Below are 27,119 nucleotides of genomic sequence, written 5' to 3' on the forward strand. Positions count from 1 at the left end.
ATATGTATGTGCACACAGAGAGAAATGTCTATTGGAAGCAACTCGAAAGAAAAATAAGAAACCTACATGGAAAAATATTAGGAGGGAAAAAATTCAAAGCCAATGTTTTCTGCCAAAGCTAAGAAGGTACTTCTGTTCCACCAGGCTACTGTGCTACTGTTCTTAAACTCCAGGCACTCTGGTTGCGGCAAGCAGCCCATGACACTCAGTACCTTCCTTCCATGGAGCAAGAGAGTGAGAATGTGCAGCAGATGAATGACAGCTCTTGTCAGGCAGCACAGCAGCGCTTCCAAAATGCAACACCATTTTACTTTTCTGTGGAAAATCTGTTCTTGAGGGAACACTGAAGGAAAAACAGCAGAAACAAGCCCCAGAGCAGAAGTATTTCACTGAAAATAATCTGCTGGACAATAGCTTCCTACATTAAAGCTGTTATTTTTTAAACACTCCAACTGTATATGGTGGTGAGTTTTTAATGCTCATCCAGCTAGGCAGTCATAAATCAGGAGATGCATTATCAGAAAGGGAGGTAGTAAAGGCTCATACCACAGCGTGGACACGTAACATAATTCATAAACTGTGATGATCCAAAGCAACAGAATAAGTCCCAGAGTCATCCTTAGAAAATAAGAGATATCTCTCATCTCAAAACTTTATTAGGTTTACAATACCTCAACATACACCAGCCACCCATTTACAAAAAGACAACCAGCTCCCTGCGGCTTAAGATAAATTCAACTAAGAACAACATATTCTTTTTCATGTTCAGGCATAAAATCTGATAAAAGTTCAAGCTTCACAGATTCATAATGGGTTGAGAAAACACCTGTAGAGCAGCCATGCTGTTCATATCCAAAGGAAGAAAGTTAACTACTGAAATACAGTCAGCAACTTGACTACATTAAAGCATTACCAGATCTGTTGTAATTAATTTTTCTTGTCATTTAATAAGGAAAACAAAGCTGTATTAAAATAAGTTTCATCAAAGTTCATTAATTAAAATGCTGTGCATTCTAAACAGTCTGTGGTTTGAGATCTTTCTGTAATAAATAACAAGGAATGTGCTTGCACTTACGGTGTTTGGGCCAGCATAATTGCTATAAAAATAATTACCAGCAATTTTCCTCTTGCATTAGATCAGTTGATGAAAAGGAATAACAAAACCCTTTTCTTCTCTTTGTAGTTCAACACACGCAAAATAATACCATTGAAATTCAAATCAAATGGGCAGATACAACGTCTATGAGAGGATCAACTGATAATACACAATATTTTTTAATAGCTGTAGTAAGTGTTTGTGGTAGATTGAAGTCCAGTGGGACTGGAAAGGTATATAAATGTTTATTTCTAGCTCCTGTCGGCATTTTGATTTTATAGGGATTTCAGATGAGATTGAGCAGAAACATTTGTCCTAGATAATTCCTTCTTCAGACTGGTGAAGTACAGATTCACATTGCTGCAATTTGATGCCTGCCTAGTCCCAAGAGGAAAAAAAAAATCACATTAAACTCCAGAGCAACTGGCTGGCAAGTTCTTGTGCCATCTGCACAAAACCTAGCAAGGAAAAAACTAATATTAGTCCTACTACTTGGCAGGGAGTTGGAGGTGGATGGTTGTAGGGGGAGGAGGTATTTTGGTAGCAAGAACTACCTGGAGTACAAATACTGGAAACTTTCCAATCTGGCACATTATTAGAAATCAAAGAACCTTTTGGAAAGAACCTTCATGGATCCCATTACACTTATTGCTCCTGCTCTAAATCAGTAGTGCTCAGCAGTCAGAGCATCCAGCTTCCTAGGGAGCTGCTTGGCAGAGGAAATACCTGTTTTGAGGTATTATTACAAAAATCTGTCATGTCTTGAAAGAGAAACACTTCTTCAGAAAACATTTTTGTATGAAAAGGCTTAAAATTGGCATTTTAGAACCCACAATTGTCTTTGAGGAGCTCTGAGCACCAGTGGGAATCAATAAGGCTCGTCTAATGGGAAGTGAATCCTGAACCAAAGCCAGCTTGGACAGATGAAAAGTTTTGCAGTGATTACAGCAAATACCATATCAGACTTATAGGGTTCAAATACCAATTCTTCACAGATGGGAAGAAGCAAGATGAATACAGTTGCAAGCAGTTGTCCAAGGAGTACAACCATCTGGAAGCTGGGGAATGGAGACTATTTTCCCTATGTTTTAGTTACACAGGCACAAGTAGCACAGAAAGCATCAAGAGGTCTCCTGGAAGTTATGCCAGTGCAGCACAGGATCTCACCTGACGTGGCTTTAGATGTGCTATTTTAGAGATTGCTGGAGCCATTCAGGATTCAGATTTGCTTGGGATCTCCAGCTGCTCACCACCATGGCATACAATCACTAGATCATCACTGTGTTGGTACCAGCTGACATGGGCAAGCACTAAGGGCAGAAAAAAAAGGCAGGTGATAGCTGCTGGTATTTCCAATCTACCCCACAGGCTGATTGTCTTAGCCCATGTTTGCACAGCAGATCAGCAACCACTTTAGTTGTCTCCTTCCAGATGAAGTGCAACATTCAGAAATGTTGTCATTACTGCGAATAAGCTATAACACTGTCTGGGCACCTGAGTCCTTGTGTAAAGTATTTCCCTACTGCAGAGGGAAATATCGGCTTTATAAAAGTTGCTGATTATTCAAAACCTCTCCCCTTGTCAGATCTGCAGCCAGGAGTGTATCTGAGCCATTTTGCTCCAGGGAAAGAACAGATTTTTATAGAAATGTTCTTCCTCATCCAAAATACTGAAAGGGAAAAAAAAAAAAAAACCAAACCCAAAACCAACAGATGGAAAAGTACAAATATTGGATAATTAGGAGTCACAGGGCAAGAGTAAGCCAAAACAATTTCTCCTATTTCTATCAAGTGGATAATATACACATGTAACAAAGGAAGTAAAACAAAAGAAACAGAAAGTCATTTCAAGTAATAGCCTAAAAAGAAAAAATGTATCTATTATATCACATGCGACTCATAGGAGCCATGATGATATACATGGAAAATGAACAAAATCTTGACTCATGTTAACTATAACTTCTAGACACAGGTGTGAAGCTTTCAGAAATGTAACATATATTTGTTTAGTTAACCTTCAAATTCAGAAATGGAGTATTTGAAAGGCAAGAGCAGATACTTTTCTGTATCTTTTTCTTTCCTCATTATTCAGAAGGTGTAATGAGGACCCAGACTTTAAAGTAAGTAAGCAAGCATCTAGTTTCACTTAGAATTTTACTTTTACATTTGGGCATTGAACTTCAGAATTACCCTTTTTCTTTTTTTCTTTGAGAAGTGAAAATGATCCAGAGGGGGATTTGAAAACACTGCCTGTTCTTTTCAATTCCACAGTTATTTGCAGATGTAGACTAGGTCACTTGGAAGTGATTTACAGGTGCAATTATGGCACTTAAGAAGCTGGATTGCATTCTGAAAATGCTGCCAGCACAGAACAGCAAGCCCAGTTAAAACCAGATTCCAATTCTGGCCCTTCTCCTTAGATTCTTGCACTGTTTTTACATATAATTTCAAATGCATTCTTCATTAGCCACTTAGCACATAAAGGATTCGAGGTTGGAAAAGCTGGGTTAGTCTGCACCAGAGGATTGTAGAGTCTCAGCTGGCATAGAAAAAAAGGAAATTACGCCTGTGCACACCTAAAGATTAACAACAAACTAAATCTCCTCAAATACCTTTAGCCTTTGAGGAGTGGCAGGTCACAATCTCCTCTCAGCAGCTAGCTCTGTTATTACTGTAAACCACAGAGCATCCTAACTTTGATCCCTCAGAATATGGGAATTATTTGCACTGTTGTCTTTTTCAAACTGTTTTCGTATGGAAGTGAAGCTAATGCAGTCACTCTCTGCATGTATGAACTTCCACGTGTTCATATGTGTCTGCCTCCTAGAAACCTTTGAAGCTCTTAGCTAATATTTAACCGATTTTGACAAGAATTTGGAAAGCAAAAAGATTATTTCTCCTGATTTCGTAGAAACAGGCTGCCCATCAGAGTCTTCAGCAATGCCATCACAGGAGGAAAAATTGTACAGAGGCACCAGATAAAGCACAGACCAGTTCTCCCAGTGCCCACTAGTCCTTATGGCCAGTAGTACAGTCCTCAAACCACGTTATACTTTTCTTATGAATTCCTTTGACTGGGTCAAAATTTTTAGTGATAAAGCACAACCAATACCACTCCAGAGACAGAATCGGTCAATGCCTGTCTGCACAAATCCCGCACTAGCACTATTCATTTGGAGATAATCTCCAGATAAGGAGAAACTCTTATTAGTGAATGATTTAATTTTTATTTTTTTTAAGCATGCTCACATATCTCAATATATGGGGAAGAAAAAAAAACAACCAAACAAAACAACAATTAAAATCCATTCAAGGAACCTAAAAATTATCACTGCTTCCAAAGCTCTACCCAGCCACAATTGCTGTGCACTGCAAAGACAAGAGACATTAATAACAATTACTGCTTAATTAGTTGCTCTCAAATCCGGTCACCAATGTGTTTGTTACTGGAGACAAAAATGTACATTTCTTCTTTTCCACTGTGTGTTTGAACTATTCAATTGACATTCATATTCATTTGTACCTTAATTTATTCATGTGTCTTCTTTTTTGGTGGGAAGGATAGGCAGGCATTGCTTGGGGAATTGCTGTTATTCAATCTAAAATTTTGCCTGCTTTCTTTAGAGCAAGAAGGCTCAGAAATACTGTGGATAATTCACCAAGAAACTCCAAAGAAACCCTTTATCCTTAAAGATTTAGCTGCAGAAATGTGTTTTCAAAGAAGTCTATTGGTTAATATCTTCTCTTTTGTGTGAGTAATGCTGCAAAACCCTTGATGTTTAATTTCTTTGCATCTAAAGGTATTACTCATGGTGACAAAAGCTTTATTTTCACCAAGGGCCTAAGCCAAGTAAGATGTGGTCATGCTTAAGTAGAGCAAATCACTACCTTCCAAAAAATGCAAGAATGAGACAGGAAATGGGGGAAAACAAGAGGCAGACTTTTAAAAATTAATATGCATGTAGTTTTTAATGCTGTGACAGTCACCACTGTATCTGAGCATCTTCCAGTAGTCCACAGAGGAATAAAACTGCATATATTGTGTTGTGTGTCTCTTCTCCCCCTAGACTGAAGGAGGTATGATCTGAGGGGCATGAAAGTTTGGGTTTGACTTTTTAAAATATACTCCTTTTCTATAACTTAATGTCTGTGAAACTAAGACAGAGCTGCCTCTTGCTCTTAGAGCAAAAAATACCGAGATCTGTGATGACTCTTGAGGTCTCAACCCATCCCGCTTATGAAAATCTCTCTTTGACACAAACAGGGGAGTATTTTTTGTGTAAAAAAAATGTGCTTTGTCCAATCTCAGATATTTTGAGCAAGGCAATACTTTGCAGATAGAAGCCAATGCAGATATTCTCAGTAATCCCACAGATGCCTCTCTGTCAAGTTCAGTGTTAGGTGGAGCCTCTCAATAGCTTTCTCCTGAAAAGACATCACTCTGCCCTGCCCATGTGCAAACTGTCAAAGACCTGAGCAACAGCAGCGAAGTCATCAGCTGACAGGATGAGAAAGTGTCATCAGTGTGTTTGGAAGTTGAATAGATATTCAACCCCTGAATCTTTATTTAACAGCTTCAAAATGGTTAAAACATGAGGCATAGGCAAGAAAGTGTGTTTTCAGTGTTCATTTCTCCTACTCTAGGTGCAGCCTGTTGCCACACAGCACCTGATAACTATCTCTCAGTTTGTATCCAGAGGGTGAATTCGGAAGAAGCTAAGTAAAATAGTCCTTTCAGTTATACTAAAATAAACAAAAGACAAGGACAAGGGGCCAGAGCAATGAAATCTCAATTATCTGCTGCTCCTAAATACTTCCTGCTAGAACAATTTGTAAGTTGACAAACTTAATTAGCTTCTTTACCAGTATTTTCCAGATGTTCAGATTTTCATTAGACTACTTAAAACAGATGTTTCTCACATTTAATTGTATAACTACGACAAATTTTGAGTCACCAACAGACTAACAGACTACGAAAACTAAGTTCATCCAGGCAGTTAATGCACAGACCAGTGCAATATATCAATGAGCTAATCTCCAGAAAATGTAATTGTGAACTGCAATGAAGTCATACATATGTGACTATGGAAACAAATAGCAGCTGAACAGTAAAAGAAGTAAAGGTTTGAAAGTTCAGATTTGTATAAATGGTGTCAGTGGCAAAAGCTCAGGGATTCGAATGCTGTCAGCTTTATAAAAAAATCACAGCCTTACAATGGATCTTTGGAGAACAATAAAATATTTCCTCCTGAGACACTGAACACTTGAGGCAATAAATAAAATAAATAAAACCTTATTCCTGTGATGGTTGATGATGGGAGAGAGATCTGACACCCAAGTTAGAAAGAGAGAGTGTGCAGGTGCTGTTTTCTTCTTTTAATAAACACATTATATCCAAAGGGGAAGCATCTCATTTTTTTTATCTTTAAGGCAATGGAAGTAGAAGAGGCGTCAGACAAGTCATGGCTATTTCCATATAACAACAAAATGGCACGAGCAGTTGCAAAAATAATTGCCGACATGAGTTTCAACTTCCTTCCATTAAAGGTTTCACTAATTAACTTAATAATCAATGTCAGGGAAAGATTAATCCACCACTATTAGCATTTCTGACAAACATCAGAAAATCAAAAACCAGTGAAGTTTCTATTTCTAACTCACATGCAAGCTTTAAGTCACATTGCATGGGGAGAATTCCCAAATTAAAAAGAACAGGAATGTAAATCACAAGTCTCCACACATTAACAGGAATTTAATATTTTCTTTCTCATCCATTAAGCTGCATCATAAGTCCCCTGACCTTCCTTTCCCAGCTTACTGTTTTCAGCTCAAGCACAGACTCGTACCCCAACCTTGTGCTGATCAAGATGCTTCATGTAATGAGACACATGAAATACACTTAGACTGAACATAGAAATCCAAACTGGCTGCACACAAATTAGTGCCTGGACTAGAATTTTTAAAGACACTTGAAAAGACTTTTCTGGAAGATAGCACAAACCCAGGAGAGCCAGAACCATGCGGATACAAGTGAGAAATTAAGGCAGACTACACCAGCAAGTAAGAAGTTAAGGCAGACTATACCAGCTGGGGTCATCTCCATCATATCCCTATGAAGCCTATGGATCCTTCCTTTCTCTCTGCTTTTTCCTGTGCTGCAAAAGCAAAGTTCTGTTGTGTTCCCTCAAACCTAAACAACAGAAGATGAAAATGCTAATAGCACATCAGGCTTTTTGAATTCTTGTGAAGTTACAGCCTTACAAAGGTGATCACGAAAACATTATTGCAGGGTGTGGTGCTACATTTTACCCTGGGAATTGGAGGGAGGGAAAGGAAGAGAAACACAAAAGAAAAATATTACTTTTACTTGGAAAAGCTGCATACATAGAAATGTAAGGAAATTAAATTTTGAGTGAGCTATTGAAAAGGTCCCAATTTACTTTTGAAAGGGCATCATCATCTCCATCAAAATTGCTAGCAGCAACAGAAAATGTTCAAAAAATTGGTCCCATCTATCAGTAATAAAATGTGCTACATTCTGAAAGCATTGTCATTTTCCAAACAAAGAATGAACTCTTCCACCTCCTCTAGGTGAAAACAATTAACAAAACCAGAAGGCTAATGAGATGCAAATTGCCTTCATGAAAGAATGGTTCATTTGCAATTCTTTCTCATAACACCTTTGTTAAAAAGATCTAGAAAACATGGTCTTCCCCTACTGCACAGTCTTTGGAGAAACAGGTCTATTTCTTGTGCATACTAATATTCCTCCTACTATCTCTGGAACACTTCAACTGCAAAGCTGCTTACCAACTGAGTGATTTAATGATCATTTCAATGCAAAATATAGTGTCCACCCTTTTTCATACATCATTAGAATTTATCAGAACTTCAGACAGGGTGGTCGGACCACTATGCCAAATAAAATTACACTCCCCAGCAGAACAAACTTTGAAGCATCAGGTCAGAGCTGCACAGAAAATCTTGTTTCAGGAACAAGTTACAGTGGCATGTAGGGGTGGCAGAGAGTCTCTGATGAAAAAAGGTGTTTAAACAGAAGCTATTTGGTGGCATCACTGCTACAGCTAAAAAGCACCCTCAAATACTGTCTGCACCCCCTTCTAAAATCAGCACTGTGTTATCCTATTGAAATGAAAGTCACTAATAACTCTGAAGAGCAAATCATAAATGCATTTTACTGTGGCCCTATGAGCAGCTTTGAAATCTGCACTCAGCAGCCCTTCCAAAGGTGTAGCTATGCTGATCCAAAAGTGGAGGCTGAGTTTTCAAATGTAGCATCTTCTCTCTCTGTCTCCTTTTATGACCATTCATGTATGCCATGACAATCATATTTAATTAGGAACGAATAAGAACAAGAGCTGGGTAATTTGTATTCATCTCCTTCACTTCAAACACTGCAGGACATGGATCCAAGTGATCACTCTTTTTCAGTATGTGTCAAAAGCAAAAGGAAAGAAAAGAGCACACACTCAAAACCAGCACGAGCTGTCCTGGCTTGGCTTATCTATGTACTAGTTTTGTCAATATTTTATACTAAGTCTCTTCTATAGCACATTCTTGAGAAAAATAAAAAAACAAAAAAAAGTAACCATAGTTCTGTAGCCCATAGCACGTTAGAAGCCCCATGGGCTTCTACCTATATCAAATATTCAATGTGGCCACAGATATGAACTATAAAATACCAGCCCTGGTCCACATTTGAGACAGAAACTTAACTCAGAAGCATTTGCTAGAAAACACAAGAGAAATTTTCCCCATAGAGCATCATCTAAGTCTGCAGATGATAGATGTTGTGGGGAGTTGTTTGCAGTGAATTCCCAGCAGTTATTAACCAACACTCTCTCTTTGCCTTAGAAACTTCTTATTCCACATGCGTGTATACTTGGAAGCGTGTGAGTGCAAACCTGCGGGTGTCAGGGAACAGACCTTCCCCGCCTCTGCTGCAGGGACAGGCTGCCCATCTTGCCTTGCTGGAAAGGTGTCCCTGGAGCAGAACCATCCCCACCAACACTCTTTGCAGTCTCGGTGTAACGTGATGTTCATCCCATCCTCTGCTCCCCTGTGCATGTTAACGGGGCTGTGCTTTGCTGAAAAGGACACCCTGTTCCATTGAGCGTGATTTACCTCTGCCAGTAACTGCTGCTAGACTTTTTATTTAGCTGTCTGCGTGTCTTGTGAAACATTTGGGGAATTTTAAAGCCCTACGAAAATGTTTAAAGCCCATTTTAGTATCCTGCTGGTGCCATCTACTGCTGAATTTTGGCTTTAACAGAGTATGCTTTTAGAAGACGAGCTGGGGGTCTTAGCTGCTCCTGAGAACAGTGTAACTGCTCCTCCATATCATATTTAACACTCAAACACTCAGAACTGCAGCACAAATTGCAGTTATGCACCCCACTACCTGGCGGAAGCTAAGGACTCTGGGAACAGACCCTTAAATAATGCTTATGGCTAAATAACTATATCAGGTAAAACTCTTCCAGATATGAAAATACTGATTCCAAAGAATTACACTGATGGAAGATTTGCCCATACAGCAGGCCTGTAAGACCCTTTCTTCCCTCTCTAGGATGTCAGAACACTTTTTTGTGTTCCTCATCTGTTAAAAATCTCAGGTTTGAGAGTTCCATTTTGCTCACAACCAAGCAGAATGATGGGTCTCCTCTGGGTCAGGTCATTGCACTTCAGTCACTGCAACACCCACCTGTGAGTGCAAGGCACAGGACAGTTCAAATCAGCCCACTTAGTGAGGTTCAGCTACGACGTTCAGGCAGAGGACAACACTGGGTCGGTGCTGCAACCCAGGAGAAGTGACAGGCATTCACAGAACTCGTGCTATCACATCTGAGTCTGAAGACACACATACACCCACCATGATCTAAGGCATAGGCAATTCCAGGGCCAACTCCCTCTGCTCCCTAGCACTTGCAACATAAGCCAGAAAGGCTTACTTAGAGACTTACTGTCCTCCCACCTAAACGTGCTTCTCATCTTGCAGTTTGCAAGGAGGGAAGCTGTCAGAATATCAGGCAATTTCTGTCCTAATTGCTTCTAGACTTTTATAGCATCTTTAGTTCCCAGGGAAAAGCACAATCTTTCATGCTATGGATTCAAGGGGGAAAAGGAAGGCATTTACAACACAAATGCCACTCTTTGAGGAGCCAAACAGTGCCATCAGTGAATCTCTTTTATGAGCTAGGAGAACAGGAAGAGTTGTGGGATCAAACCAGAATTATTCACCCTTCTGTCTGTTAAATTTGCAGTCTGTCTATAGGTGTTTTGGACAGAGCACAGTATACAGGAGCAGATGGAGCTTTGATTGTTTTATGAACGTGATTATTTAACATGGCTTTAAAATAGTAAGGAACTAGATTAGATTGGACTGGAAGACCCTACATTTTATGTATAACTAGAAATAGCTTTATAAACCTTCTTCCTGAATGTAAACATTCCTGTTTGCTTTCAGTCTTCTATGCTCTTAAGAATTTTTCCTTGCATAAACAGAAATATGCCACCCTCCAAGAAATACGATTCCTGAGGCCTCAATGTGCACTAAAAGGACTGATTTAAACCCACTCAAAGTGCTGTTGGCTCCTGAAATACTTGCACCAGTCAGCAGCACAACTGCTCCAGGTCTTTCAGACTGACTGGAAGCTAAATTGCCAGCAATGCTTACAGTGAATTTATTTGAAAAGAAAGCCCTTAATGTCTTTCCCTGGAGAGACAGAGAATCCACACAACCGAAGGAGATGAATTTTCATACCTTGTTTGCCTGTGTTTATAGATACACTTTGCAGGAGAAAGAGCAAAGGAAGAAGAGGTATCTGGCAGGCCAGCATTCTTGGAGGTGCAGACAGGAAAGGGTGCTTTGCTCCAGAACTTTTCTAGTGTGAGACAAGCAGGAGCATAAGCAGTGCCCTAACTCAGCTGAACTTCCCCAGCTGCTTCATTTTGGGTTGAGCTCAGCAGTCTCCACCTTCTGTCCTCAGCTGTTGGCTGCTCCTCGTTTATCTGTTCCCACCAGCAAAGGAGCAAAGGGAGCTGAGACACTGTGGCCCTGATGCCACAAATGCGTACTGCAAATACTTGTATCTAATACATTTAAATAATCTTGCTTTGCCTCCAGCTCTGCAAACACTGCCTTAGACAACAAGCAAGTGAAATTGGAACAGCCAAAATAAATTATCTGTTGTTGACAAAGCCACCCACCATGGGCTGGTTCAGGTGGGCTGAATGATGCTGAGAACTTAATTGTCTATAAAGCTAAATATCAGATAATTGAAGCTGCTTAAATTAATTTCAGAACAACAAAAAGATGAGCTTCCAAACAAACCCAGGGTGTTTCAATAACACTTTTGCAGCTGATACACCCTCTAGTGGCAAACAATCTTTTCTCTTACTGTAGTATCAGACCAGATGTAAGCCTTTTTTTCCTACAAACACCTCTGTGACCCCTGGGATCCGGGTTACACTATTCTAGGAGGAACATTCCTAATGTACTGTAGTTCACATATTGCTTTTGTTATACTGTTGTATATTTGCTAGTGAATATCAACAGAAATGCAAGCAGGCATCTTGGAGCAAAAAGCTCAAACTCAGAAATAAATGAAAAAGGATTACTTTGCTGCACCACACTGTACCTATTCCAGTCCAATAGTAAGTCGCCCAGTAGGAGCTTTTTAACTAAGCTTTTCAATGTATTAAACTTGATCTCATTTTTAGATCTCCTGAACTATGCAAGAGCTGTATTTACTACTCTGTAACAGCTCAGTCCAGTGCCAAAGCAAAGGCAAACATCACATCCAGCTTGCTCAGTTCAAGCAAATCCCTAACTTGCAGCCAAAACTCCCTCCCCATTTGACCTTAATCTGTACACTGTGGCATCTCTCTTAAGCAAGTCCTGCTTGCTGTTTGAAGAATGAGGTCACTGGGTCTAGAAGTCAGTGGGAGTCTCTGATACATTCACTACTAAATACTACCAGCATTATTTTCCAGGCGAATAGCCCAAACCTTCAGGCTAGTAACACTAATGCTTGTAAAAGTTTACCCCTTTTGTGAATTTAAGGCTTTATCTGCCACTTGGGATTTTCTTCCTCTCTATCATGTCCATACAAGAACGTTTAAAATTTTATTATAAATAATATTCTAATGGAACCCTAGGAGATTTTTTTTATAAAGAGCAATCTGCCTGCTCTGTGCTTCATGCACTGACCCCAGGAAGACAGTCTTTGTTGGGACAGTGGTAAAATCATTTTCAAAAGGAAGACAGTAGATTCTCTCCTGCAGCCTTCCTCTTATCCCCATCCCTGGATGACCCTGTTTCTGGCCTCCAGGGCAGCCAAAGAAACTGCTCTTCAGGGTCCCAGTTTCCCAAAGCCTCTGTTGTGACCCCTTAAAAAAAAAAATCTAAGCCCCTGAAAGTCTAATGGTGCAGATATTTCTGGGCAACCTCTCCACAAATGCTTATATGGTGGGATCTTTATATACCAGGGAGGTAATTTGTAACTTCAACATCCAGAATGAGCAGGAGCCATTATACAGCCAGTCTGCTTAGCACAAAGCTACACAGAGCTAGCTTCCCAGGAAGAAATGACACGTGCAGAGACAAATCTGAAATGCTACAGGATTTTGAAAAAGAAGAAGAAAAACAATCTGTCAGCATTTCTTAAGATTTGCTGTCATGTCCAAGCTTTGGTTGCTCTTTCCTAGCAGGATCTTATCTTGAAAACCGCATGCTCTCACTCAAGGCAAAGTCATAAAATGCCTGGCGAATGAGACATGCCTTGCATTGACGCTTGAAAGCCAAATCACTCAGGTTATCCAGGCTGCAGGATGATGACAGCTTCCAGAGAAGAGAATTGTCTTGTGTCCGTGCTTAGTTATCAGAACACCAGAGCTGTGAACTTCAGCCCTCCATTTGATCAGAGCATCTTGATGTGAATGTGCAAGGAGACAGCTGGTCTCCAAGGAGTGCAAACCAAAATATAATGAGTTTTAAAGCTCAAACCACAAACTCCACCTGCATTTCATAAACAGGATTGTGCGGGACTAGCCTATTTTGAAATATGACCACTTCTCACATGGCTGAGCTGCCCCAGTTCTGCCTCAGGCGTTGGATGTCTGCCTTCATGGACTCTTGCTAGTTTGTCCCACCTTAATCATGAACTCATGTAAAAGAATGGTCATTAGGTTCCTTGTGAGATTTCGCTCTGTTGTACAGTAAGTATCACAGAGGGTTCTAATAGAGGTTTTTACCAGGATCAGCTTCTACTTTGGGTTTGGGAAAACATAATTGAGAAGGGAACCTCCTTCTCAATTGGGGTTTATTCCAGCCTGTAGGACATCTCTCATTTGAAGAAAACCTTTCCCATCTGGAACCAGGATATACTTTCAGTTCTTCAGAGTTGGGCACCATTTTGCCAGGTTACATTATTTGACCAAAATGGTCTGTGAAATGCTTGCTAATTGTTACAAGATTTAAAAAGGAAAAGAGCAGACCTGTTCAATTGCGTTCCCCCTGAAGCATTTTTTTCACTCAGAATGGCACAGTGGTGGTACAACAATGCAAAATGTGCCCTGCTCACTGAACACCAAATTACTGGAATCATTTTCTAACAGTGAAAGGAAGAAAAAGATGTAAAGGTAATTATGATGTTTTTTGCTGTTTTCAATAAATCTAAGCCTCTAATTACCCAAACGACTTATGGGAGGGTTTAGATGAAGTGTGTTAGCTCTCTCTTTCCTCAGGGCTCAACAGTTGTAGGGTTTGTTTCAGTAATCCCAGATTATTCTCTTATTTTACCTGTCCCCTTGCTCCATTATCCTGTTTGCATTCAGAGATCTATTTAAAGAAGTTTACAGTTTACACTGCCATAGTGCTATTGATACAGAAATTACATGAGCCTGTTTCAGTCTGTTGGCTTGACAACAGAACAAAGTATTGTATTTTCAGAAGCAACCATTTATCATGCAGGATCCTTCTTAGATTCTTGATTTTCTAACATACTCCGCTCTCATTACCATTCATTTCAAGTCTGTTATGCAGCTGGTTTCTGTATCAGTTGAGTTACCAAAGCAGGAACCAAATTCAAAATGGGTCTAAATAAGATCCTGAGATTGAACATCCTTAAATGCCTAAATCAGAAAGGAACCATTGGAAATTGGTTTTCTACACAGATATTTCTGCCTTAAGAGAGCTGAGACCAAACCCAGAGCTGATATTATGTCGGTTTCAGCTTTGGACTTCAGGTGCTTTCATGTGTCTCACCACCACACCAGACTACAAGTGCCTCACAAGCTTGTCTAGCTTCATTGCAAGGTGTGATGGATGGTTGGGAGTGAGGAGCAGTGCTGCTGAGCAAGACCTTTACAGAGGCAGTGGTGAGAGTTACATGTCTCATCTGTTCAACTGTGCTAGACAACTCCATTGGCATACAGGTATCAAGGACTCCCCTGGTGTCACGCCAGAGGATCACAGGAACTAGGTCTGGGTTATGGAAAGAAAAGGGCTCTCTACATTGATGCTTCCCCTGTTTCTCATGGGTCTTTTGTCCCCAGAGTGTCCACACAGCATGCAGGTTACTTCACATCCAGGTTCCTCTTTAGCCAACAACTGTGCTAGCAGAAAGACAGACACACCAATGTCCAGATCTTGCATGGATAACAGACAACCTACATCAGCTGGCCTGGAGGCTACAGGGTGAAAATATGTAAAATACATGTGATATGAGCAAGGCAAATAAAAGGCTTAGGGTAGCTACTGGGCTGTGCCTCTGGTTAAAATACAAACTCTGTGTCATGGATTAGGCTCTAACCAGAATAAACCAGTAATCAGATTTTCAGAGATAGGGATCTATTTTATATAGTGCTAAGCATTCTGGCCTTGATCAAGCAGATTATTTCTGAATAACTTGAAATCAGTTGGAACAGTTCCTGGAAAGACCAAACCTCATTTATATACATCTGAAAGTTTATTCCAATTGCATCAGTTGGTTTAATAAAAAACATTGGTTCTACATAGGAAGCCTGACTTGCTTATGTCCTTGAACCATTATGGCTATATTGCTGCTACCACTGTAACACAGTAGGGCTTGTACATCTGCAAACATATGGAGACAATTAGATGACTCATTGACCATTAACACCCATCATTCAGATAAACATACCTACATAATTCTGTGATTTAAACTGTTGAAAGGACAACTCTGAAGGAAGAGAGCAAGGAGGTTATTCCCACCAGAAATACCATGTTCCTCCTTCGCTCATTCCGTATCAACCTACTGGACTCTTGGTCCCTGCTCCCAGCAAACCTATAGGAGGAAGCCAAGAAATTTCTTGTCTCCTTCTAGTCCTCAGCCATGCAAAAGATGCTTGAATCCTACAGCTCTCAGTGATGCTGCTGGCTCAGGCAGCAGGGCCCAATGGATATCCCTCCCACTCAGATGAAGAGGACTGGTTTTTATGCATTTTCAGTTTACCTAGGAAATTAGCCAAGACAAAAATCAGCTCTGCTCCCCACATTCAAAGGTTTTTAAGGCTCAAAGTTGAACACTCAGAATTAGGAAAACACAGTACTACAGTTTGTAGGAGCATCTTGAACTGCTCTCTGTGCACCTGTAGTATATATACAAGATCACGGGATACCTGCCTCATTGGTGCCCAAGCTAGAATTGCTCTGGGGTTTCATCAGGGCTGAACATCAAAGCATGAAGTTGTCTGTAAGATCTCTGCTTCATTTGCTGCAACTGGGGAAGCTCTCTAGTGAATGAGGCTAAATGTTAAAGAAAAAACAGCTTTGTGGATAAAAGCAGTTGGATATTTTCCTGGAAAACTGATTCTACCCCTGTTACTGCCAGCGATTCCCTTTGAGTGAAGCAATTTGCTTAAACCAAACTTTTTTAAAGTGATCATCCACTATGTTGCTCCTTTTCAGGGACACATCACACAATCTGTATGCTAATTTGCAGAAGCACCAAGCACTAATACAGATAAAATCAGCAGCAATTGCATAAACAAAATGGTTAGTTGCAGCCCAGAGATATAGAGGAACTATTGTTTTAAGGAGATAGGTAGTTTCACAGTGTTCAAAGCTCTGGATAAAAGAGATGCACAGCATCATATGTCCAAGACCAACATTTTAGAACTTGTGTTTTCATTCTTCAGTGAAGACAAATTATGGTACTTGTAATGAATAGGAACCATTGGTACATTGGTCTCCACCTGAGGAAACAGGAGTGCAAACCCCAAATATGGGGACATAGTGCATTAATTTCCACTGCATTAGGCAAACACTTTGTAAAAGTACTTTTCAAAAGTTAGAAGAAATTGTTAAATAACACCAAAGGCAAAGAAAAAAATCAACAAATTACTATTTTTTGCAAACTGAAAACCATTTGGTTTTATTCACTATGAAAAAAGTATGTGTTTCTGGTTGGGTGGATGTATCTATCCTTAGAAAGGGTATCCTTCATATCAGAGAACCCAGGACTCAGAGAATTCTAACTAACTGCCATGCCTCAAAATAGTTACTGCATTTCTAAGATCTGGATCAGTCTGGGCTGGTTGAAGAACTGGTAACTGATTGTGCTTCGAACCAGGTCACTAAAGGACATTTGTCCTGTGCTAAATGAATTCATTTTCATGGATCCTTTATTTTCTTTGCTGTTCTGATCCAGTTTAAATCACTGCAGCCAAATTAAAAAGGTATAACTAGCTTATTGGGTTTGGCAAGGGTGATTGTTTAAGGTTTTAAAATCACATTTTACTTAGTCTAACTTATTTTAAGTTTGGATTTTTGTATTGTTCATGGTTTGAATTCTTGGACAATCTCTCAAAGTACACTTTTAAGTTATCACCATTTTTATTCCTGTTAGTATAGATCAGCCTCGGGGGAAATAACAAGGCAGTCTCTTGTGCAGAACTGTAAATGCAAATAGCATTCTGTTGAAATACATAAACCTTTTGTGTCTCACTACGATCTTAGAATTATTAGGAGGGGCATATCCTTTAATAACTCTGAAAAATGAACAAACTTTAAACAACTGGGAAAGGATTTAACATACAGCTGTTATGGGAAATTTGATGGAGATCATGATTCATGTCTGAATTTAGAGACTGCATGAGATTAAACGTTTTCTACAAGATGTTCATACTGAGGTATTTTGGACTCTGGCGTTTGAACAACTGTTGGACTGTCGTATATAATCTAAATGCTTTTACTGGCAAATGAAAGGAAATTGTGAAATTACTTTTCATAAACTTTGTTCTAATTAGGTTTCCACTTTCTCATTATAATAATAGATAGTCCCTAAAGATTTTAAAATTGGTATTTGTTTCCTTCACCTTCTGAATCCATTCAGTCACCTCAATGTTACTTCAAGTCATCCGGTAAAAGCAAGACTACAGCCAAATTCAGGCTGACAGAATCAGATTACATTTACAGGTAAGTGTATACCTGGTTGAAACTGTGTTCCCTTTGTGTAAATCTGGAATTTACACTACTGGAATTGCCCTCCAATTTACAGTCAAGTTCTGCACTAACTGTAAAATCCATACCACATGCAGCAAAATCAAGACCCTGAGGTCATCAAAGAAGTCCCTTCCTTTTTCAAAGCTGTATGGAAAGGGGTTTGATAACCATGGGTGAGGAGGTGGTAGAAGTGCAAAGCTGAAAAGGGCACTGACACAAGGACTGTCATGCTGCTCTTGCTCTCATTTTGTTCAGCTTCAGCCCTTGTCCTTCCAGATCCTCATCTTTCCTCCCCATCCTTACAGCCCTGGGGCTCAATGATTGTCTGATGGAGCCACAACAGTGACAAACTGGGGAGCCATGACAGTAATGGGAAAAGAAGAAAGTATTTCAAAAGGGAAATGTAAATGACAAGCAAATAAATAAGGATGTCCTTTTCTAGTGACAAACTTGCTGATGTACTACAGATAGGATAAGTTGCTGCAAACGGCTCTGTGAAGCATTTTGCTGGCATTAGTTGGTGATTCTCCTCCTTCCCTCCTTATTTCTACAGGGAGAGTAGAGAAACTTGCACGTTTCCTCAATTTATGGCCCCAGAAGCAATCAAATCTACAGTGCCTTCTATGTTGGCTCAGGGCAATGATACAAAGCTCCCCATGGCCCACAGACATATACATACTCTAACCTTGGCTGAACCCTTATAACATTAGTCTTGATAATTGATGGAACCCAAAGAGAAATGACTGCAGTTTAATAACATTCAATGGTTTCTGGGTGACTAGTGGTGTGTGACTAAAGCAACATTTAGGTTAGGCATTACCCAATGCTTTTCAATGGAGGCCACAAGGGTAAAGGAAAACAGGAAATGGGGAGGAAGAAGGTCTCCAAAAAGGGGAAAATAATTTCTCCATACCCCTATTTTGAGTGTCTTCCTTACAAACATGCCATTTTCTGACCTGCTGATGTGGCAGATGATGGGCTTTGGAGAGTGCTCCTCAGGTATGAAATCATTGATTAAAACTTGCATAAATAAGCAAAGCAATATTACATCTGTTTCCCAGGTACAGCAGGACTTAAATCTTCTTGTGTCATTTTCTGCTGACATAAGAGCAATAGTAGATCCAACAATAATTATGGAAAATCTTAAGGAAACAGATTTATTAAGACCCATTATGCTGCTGACCTGTTTGTAACATCTTGCAGAACCAGAGCTCAATCACATTAAATACTCATCTATGCACCCCAAAACCTCAAATATTGCTAAGCAAAATGGATGATACTACTTTTTAACTTTGCACTGTCCTTATTCACATCTGCCATATGTAGATATAAGTGCAACATTCTGCATGAGCACACATTTCAGTCATATCGTGCAGAGATTATAAATTTTTAGTGATCTGAATACTCTTCCTTTGGCCTACTAATATTACTGACATTTCATTGCTATCTTTCAGCAGCATAGAGAGAAAGTCAGGACAGGTCTGTACTAGAAAAGGTTTTTCACTCTAGCTGTAGTTGTGAAGTTTGTAGAACAAATGCTGCTCACACTGGCTACTAAACTGTTTAACCAGTATAGTATGTATCGAGTTAAATAAGCTATTTGTGTTGGGGTTTTTTTGTTGGAATAACAATATACTAACAGTATAGAAACAACCCCCCACCTACATTTTCAACTGATGAATCCCCACAAGATGCTCCCTAGATGGGCAAATTTCCATGCTATCACAAATTATTTGTTTCCAAAAGGGAGTATCAAAGACACAACAACCTAGAATTTTGCAATATGAAAGAAATACAGCTGAATATTCTGCATCAAATACACAAGTTCTGTATCTTTTCACCTAAAGGAAAATCACTAATGACTGGCAGTTGTTAAAGACTATTAACATAAGGATGATGAGTACTGCCAGCCAACAGATAAGGTGATGATACCTACATGATTTAAAGCAGTCCACTGCAAAAGTTCAGTCATCTTCAGTCTCTTACATTATATTACTATATAATAGATGTTTGATCCAGCAAGTTGGTAGGACAACTTATGTACCAGAAGCTATGAAATACATAGCTCACAACACCCAGAAAATACCTACATAAAACTTTTGGTAACAGAGAACAGAACTACTTAGCTCATAAGAACAGAGCAGATGCTACCAGATTCCTAATTTCCTGCAATACTGCAGAATGTTTTTGCCCTTTCAACCTGAAGAAATATGTCTTCATGGAAAGCAAAATATAGGATCATAAGAAATGTCAGAATATCTCATGGTCAATATATTACCATGAGCTATAGTGAGGGGAGTGGTAGAATAGAATGGTACTCACGGCCAAATTTGCAGGAGCTCAGCATGCAAAGTGCCAAGTTACTTTAAAAATCAGACTGCTTCTTCTGGAGTCTAGCTGGGAGATGATTTCTTTTGAAAATCTGGCTGCAATAATGCACAAACAATGTTCTAGTAAAAGAGCCACTGTTGGCTGCATGTTTAATTTATGTGCATTTAATCATCCATGATAATACAGCAAGTCTTGTTGAGTACAAGATGTGAGATCAGACTGCTGCCCATATGTAGAGAACAAATTCATATTAACCACAGCAACACATATGCCTAACTTGGCCAAACCTCTCAGCCAAAATCTGGGACTTGCTAACGTATCAATATGGAAGACATATGTTCTTCAAGACATAAATTATGACGCTTTTCATCATATTACTTGTGCAGTCCAGTTTATGGAGTGAAGCAGCTTAGCAGAGCTTGTTTGGATGGATGGAAAAAGCATGAATCATAAGTGAAACAGCTCTTGTTTGATAGACACCTAGTTACTCTGGGCAGTGTGGGTTAATAGAGCTAAACTAATAGTCCAGATGAGCAAGCCTTTCCATACTGTGTCCCATCTGGAAACACAGGTGACACAACTTGTCTGTCACACACTTGCTGTCTTTATTACACTCTATTTAACCAGAGAAATCAGAGCTTTTATAAAATAGCTGTTATAAAAAACTTGTATACATTTCACTAGACAATTGCGAGCCTTCCTTACATTATTCCAGTGGCTGTGGCAAGTATTTCTCAGGCAGGCACAACAATTAACTAAATTAATGGTTTAAAATACGCAGGTGCTGTACCTTCATTTTTAAAATTCCTTCTTTAAGCTATTTTTATGCTGAATATTATAGTGCTGGGACAACTGATTCCCTCGATACTACTGGGAATGATCATTTCCAGGAAATTGCTAACATCTCTTCCTTTAACTGGCACTACTTCTCCAATCTAAAATCCAAAAGATCATTCCTTAGAAAAAGCTGTTAATTATGAAGCACTTACAGATACCATCTGCAATTCCTATTACCTTAGCTGAGTAAGGCCACCATATACAGCTAAAACACATTCCATGTCACATTTATGATTTCAGAAAAAAACAAGGAATGCAAAGCTTTAATTTGGTATTAACTTGAAGAGAAAAATAAAATTGACACTGTGGGTGCTGCCGTCTGCACTTTGTTAAGAAAGGTGGGAGATTAGAGTTTAACCAGCTGAGCACTCTGGATCTTATGCTCATTATGCAGGATTTGCAGCATAAACTTTAAAGACCAGATGGGCAGTCCAGAACTCAAGCCGGTATTCAACAGGAATGTGTCTATCAAATGTCCTTCTTGAAATGCACAGAGAGATAAAAATGTTGATTATTCAGTATCCTTCACTATAGATGCTTAGAAGATGCTTGGGTTAAGACTGGATGGGAAACGAGACAGTGTTACTTGTGCTCTACTCACCACAGGTATCTTGGCAGGAGGGGTTGCAGGAAAATTACAATCCATCCTCCAGCACCAGCCCAAGAACTGAACATGTGGGGCAGCTCAGAGCAAAGACCCAGGCACATTGGATGTTACAAGTCAGATTTTGGTCTGGATGCGGTGTGTTTTTGTTAACATGGCATGAATAGGAACTATAACCCAGAAATTTCTAGCTCAGCCAATGGCTTTCCCTGTGCTCTAATGAGATTTGCTGGGAGTCAGAGCTATACTGCAGCTGAGCCAAAGAATCTATGTGGTGCAGGTTCATAACCTCTTATCTCTGCTGCTTTAGGCAGCACTGTGCCATTCCCAGCTTCCCAGAACTCCTGTCCCCTTGAAAACTGACATGTCTCCTCACCCTGCACAACACTTCTTGTTGGAGATTCAATGTAGTGAGCTTTGAAGCTCAAGAAGTTTCCTGGTACAGCAGAGAGCAATAGCCTCACAGCCATGAAAATATCTGGTGTTTGCTTAAGTGTCCAGCCCCCCTTCAAGTCCTTAGTTGAGGTAGGAGACATCCTGAACACAATAGGGTTAAAGCCAATCTGACAAATGAGGCAAAGCATGGAAAATATGAAGACAGCTATTTGGTAGCACAACTGAACCCTAGCACAGCAATACCATCTGCAATCACTTAGAGGTGCCCCAGTAAAGCGTAGCCCGGAATGCCTGGCTAATAAAGTGTCAGCAGCAGGGGGATTACGAGGGAGATTTACAAGAGTGCATGAGTTTAGTTGCTGCTGGAGACATCTGATACACTCTGTGTTTGATTCCAGGCTTTGAGACAGCAATGAAATAAGCCCGCAGACTTGTGTCGAGAAGCATTTAAAGTGAACACTTCTATCCTGTGTACCTGCAGCAGCCCTGGCAAAGCTGCATCTCGGCACCTTGCTTTCCAGGTGGTTCTGAGGCAGGGCACTGCTTGCATCTTGCTTCCTAAACAGCAGCAGAGGTAGGCAGAAGTCAAAATTCCTGGCTCCTGCAATGACAGTTCTAAGGAAGACCTAGGGTTAATGCCCTGATGTGAAATTTACCTTTCTTCTTTTCCCACTCCCCCCCTCCTTAAAGCTTGTGTGCTTTATAACCATTAAATTTGGGCCAAAACTTGCAAGAGCTATGGGGAATTTTTTTCAGGCTCATTTCTAATTTTTATATAATGGTCTTAAATAAAATCTAAATTAAATGAAGCATGAGTAAACATACTGTAGTGAACCCATCAACCCTAGAAAGCTTGATTAGAGGAATAAAAGTTGCTTTTTCAATATATAAGTGATGAACTTCCCAGCTATAGTTTCATGTTTGACTTTCATGTAGTGGACTTTCCAGGAGGCAATTAGGGCAAATGATCTGGCAAAAACAAAGAGCAAAGTATTTTCCCTTCATTGTCTAAGGCAACATAAATAAGTACTTTATTCACTTCCTTATTAAATGAAAAGACAAAACATTTTGTGTTTTGTTTCTGCATCTGACACATAGATGTAAAATGGGTAATAACCTCAGCCACAGCTATGTCACTTATGACAAAGCTGCCTATGGCTCCAGTGGAATCACCTATATGATAAAGCTTTGTATGTGCTGAAGTGTTTGCAGGATGAAGCTCCTCACCACCCATATATCAGACTTTCTCTTGGCATTTCATCAGGCTGACGGTCCAGCAGCCCAAGTGCCCCATTGAAGATGTGAAGGACTATGAAAGCAGAAAAGGAATGGGAACAAGGAATGCACTTGCCCAACCTAAGAAAGTAATTGGAGATATTGTTCACTCTGGATATTCATCAAGCCTGGAGGCTAAATTCTGGCCCCATGGGAGCTGGTGGCAAACCTCCATTGATTTCTGTAAGGTCAGGATTTCACTAGTGATTTATGGAATGAACTAACATGACATTTTAACAATCAGTTTTAGTAGCTGGAAGTGTTATTCATTGCAGAGGTAAAGCATTGTTTGATTTTATGTGACAGTGTTCCTTTAAAAACAGGCAACCTGCAAAGCAACAATATAAAATGCAGCACTTAAATTACATTATGATGAGGAATGACACCAGGGAATGAAACCAAGGAAATGTTCCTTTTTATTCTCTCTTACTTTCAAAAGTCAACAGTTATGAAGACAGTGTTACTGGTAAATTTAAATCACCTTTCCTCAGCTTTAGAGCTGGCTGATTGCAGTTTCTATCACTTCTGGCAAAACACAAGGGCTTGTTTTTCAACATGAACTATGGATTTTTCTGAGCAAGCATGACAATTACCAACGCACGTGAGTTGTTCATGGGGTGTTACAGGACAAAGAAGAAAAACCAGGTCTCCTATCCAAACACGTCTGGCTGAATATATACATTAATAATAACTATAATAATATCTTTGTAAACGCTGCAGTTAACTATGCTATTCATAATAATTTCCATTTTCAACTCCAAGTTAAAACACCACCAGGAAAACTGTATACTAGGTTTTGGGACAACTTAAATTTTCAGACCTTTATAAAAGAATCACTTTCTTTTGTAAAAAGCAGAACTCTGTGGTCTGGGATTTTCTGCGATCATGAACAAAAAAACATTTGCTCTAAGCAAGAGTATAAAGGCATACATACAAATAAACAAGTGTTGCGTTTATTATAATAACATGTTTTGATTTCTGATTTGATTTTCCTTTGCTCTGCTTAATTTTGGTTGGTTTTGGTTGTTTTTTTTAACAGCATTTATGTAATTAAAAATGTGGCCATAGGGACAAGACTGGAAGATAGCTCCATTTTGCTTCCCCATCTCCAGGTCAGGACCAGAACATATTTACTCCATAATAATAGATAAACTTGCCCATTATTCCTCCATTCTCAGGGTAGGTGCTGGTTTGATTTTGAGGCTTTTCAGCAGACCTGTTTCCTGAAGACCCTCAGCCATGCTGTTCTGGATGTTCTGTGCCTGCCAGTCTCAGCCCTTGCTCTTCAGACGAGCACTTGCATGATTACAGCAGCAAGACAGAGCAGCACAGACCCAACCAGCTCACGGAAGTCCAAAACCAGTTTTCCCTTGCCTCATAAAAATCACAGCTTTAAATCAAAGAACTTGGTCTGAAGCCCACAAAGAATAATAGAGCTGACAAATAGGACAGTCCATTGGTGTTGGTGGGTTTTGAAGGGGTTCTGTCAGTGCTGTGTGTGATGCTTTCTTGGAGAGTTTTGTTTTGAGGATTCCAAGTTGCAGTTCTGGGAAAAAAATCCTGTCACAATAACAGGGGATGATCATGGTTTTTCACATTTCTAAACTGAATGTTTTGGTAAATTAACTTCTAACGAAACTTAATCAGGAAAGCCCTTTATTCTGCCTTAATTTTAAGAAGTCATTAGCAGTGTTCCCAGTTTTTCTTTTGCATGCTTGTTAGCTTTGTTTTTGTAACCCCACTGTCACGCTTCTGCCTGTTAAGCCATTCCCGATCATCTAAGCTGCATTTTGCATTAACATAAGACAAAGGATCCAACCCTGGCAGAGGCTCAGGGCTTCCTCCCTCTCAATAAGCTCTCTCCAGCCCAATTTGGCTGTTAGTTGGCCATTAAAAGCAGTCAGTGACTCAGAGGATGAAGCCCTGCAAGCTTGTTGATCATTAAAATTGTTCCTTTCTACCAAAGCAGGAGCGATTCAAAGCAGTCACAGGTATGCCTGGATTCGTTCTACAGACCCGTTCTTCCAGTCCTTTAGAACTGTCATTTTGTAATTGTCTAGGAAAATTTATTGTTTCTTTCAAAACAATGAGGAAAATAAAAGCCTCCTTCAAAATCAAATGTATTTTAATAACCAGCTTTGCAGGAAGGCAAACTGCAGCCCGATCCTGCCATCTTGACTCAAGTCCTGGGTTTGCATTGTAAAAACCCCAACTCTGTTAGTGGGTGACTGCCATAGCTTAGAAAATTGGAGCTGGTTGAAATTTTCCAGTTAAAATGTTTTTATTTCTATTTAAAGTGACCCTTTGGAAAACAGCCAAAACATCCTCTGAAGACTGGGGGTTTCTCACTCAAAATCTAACCCACTCAATTTTTTTTTTTTTTTTTTTTTGGTGGGGGGGTATTACCAATAGCGGGAGAGAAAATAACCTTACTTATTTCCTGAGTTTATTTGCTTGGCCACTCTCTAACTTTCCAAAAATGGCCAAAGTTTAGTACATTCACCAAATATGAAACAGAAAAAGGAAAAATACCTAAATGTTATCTGTTTTGTGATGTAGAATAGCAAAAAAGGACAGAAGAAGATGAAGTAGTGAGTGGAAGCATTCCAAATGTCAGAAAACATTTTTAAATATTCAAAACTTTTTTTTTTCCCCCTAAAATTCAATGTTTAAGAACTTCTGGTATCTTTATAGTAATGTAATTTAATGTCATCAATTCTGTTTAGAAAGAGACGTGTGTTTGAAAGCATCATAAAAGTGGAAGGTTTTTTCTGTTAAACAGAAGGGCGGGAAAACGTTACCACAGAGGCTGCTTGTACTGGGACTAGGGCCTGTCTGGGATGCACAGCCTTTTATACCAGTCACTGGAGCCGGTGGGGAGACTTGTAGCAGGGACCTAGGAAGGAGATGGAGCCACCGGGGGAGTGGATTTTGAAGCTGTATGCCAAACAGCTAAGAAATGCACCCTTGGCTTCCCCCCATCCATCCCCGCTGCCTGACCCTCACCCAAAAACCTGTTCCTCAAGCTAATTTCTGACCTTTTCCTTTGCACCTTTGGTCAGGCTCACAAGCTTCTTCAGTTCTAGTAGCTCATTCCCTGTCTGCTGTATTACTTGAAGGAAACATTTACATCATCTTTATAGCTCAGTCCCTTTGGAAGACCTTTATTCCCCTTCATTTTTCTTATCATCAGGAGTGAAAATGAATCCAACAGCACCTCAGCACTGCTCAAAATGGACATTGACCAAGTGAGACATTTCCTACCCTGGGCTGGCAGACAGCCTTCACTGCCCTCCCACTCGGTCCCCACTGATAAGACCGACACCACTCAGGCCTGAGGGTAGCTCAATACTTTCACCTCTAACACCACTAAGCAGTAGAGAAGCCCCTGCTTCCAGGCCCCTGGAGACTTTCTGACCACCCAAAGGCATTTAGGGAACATCTGTAAACTAATCCAGATTTGTTTGTAAAGTTTACTTCATAGTTCCCCTCTGGCCAAGGAAAGAGTGAAAGCAAACCCAACTTGATGCCAGAACAAAGTGACTCAGATGAGCCCAGATTCCCAGCAGCACAAAGCATCAGCACCATCAGGAGATGACATGGCAGCTCGCTGTGACTTTCACTATCTGATCAGACAATTTCTTAATCAGCAGAGACAGTTCTTGCTGTCAGAAAAAAGTTGTATGAATCAGCTTTCATCTGTAGGGAACAGGTTCTGCTTTTGCAAAACTAATGAGTGTCCAGTTGTTTTCCATATGCATTGTGCCATACAGCACTTTCTTGCTGTTCCCAGGCTTTCCCGGCCCTCGTGGCTGCAGAGGCTCAGCACACAAATGCAAACGAGGTTTCAGCAAGGGAAATCAAAGCTAGCCAGGGCAAAATTACTTTTAGAAGTGGAAGCTGGATATTCAATCACAGTGAGAAGGTTGTGATTATAAGTATCTGAATCGGCTTTTTTTTTTTAGTACTTCAGTGATAGATGTGAAAAATACAGCCTCGTATTTAAAATAAATCCAAAGTTTTTAAAGTTACAAATTTGGTGCTAGAAGAGTAACAGATGCCAGAAATTTCCATGATATACGTCCTCAATTT

The 27,119-nt window shown here is 39.9% G+C and overlaps 1 long non-coding RNA gene across 2 annotated transcripts in view; it reads right to left on the bottom strand.

Moving 5' to 3' along the window:
• Nucleotides 1–2,030: 2,030 nt before the first annotated feature.
• Nucleotides 2,031–27,119, bottom strand: part of LOC133215954 (uncharacterized) — a 34,844-nt gene continuing 9,755 nt past the window's right edge. Inside the window, exons 2-3 of one of the 2 annotated variants that reach the window (XR_009726525.1) lie at nucleotides 2,264–2,406; nucleotides 2,031–2,168 (exon numbers count right to left, since the gene is read on the bottom strand). This is a non-coding gene — a long non-coding RNA (uncharacterized LOC133215954). The remainder of the gene's footprint in view (nucleotides 2,169–2,263; nucleotides 2,407–27,119) is intronic. The other variant, XR_009726524.1, reaches the window with a different exon arrangement.

The sequence above is a fragment of the Neopsephotus bourkii genome, unplaced genomic scaffold (assembly GCF_033783945.1).
Source record: "Neopsephotus bourkii isolate Nb327-2 ecotype Australia unplaced genomic scaffold, CSIRO-AGI_Nbou_v1 NB_1016, whole genome shotgun sequence".
NCBI classification, from domain to species: domain Eukaryota; kingdom Metazoa; phylum Chordata; class Aves; order Psittaciformes; family Psittacidae; genus Neopsephotus; species Neopsephotus bourkii.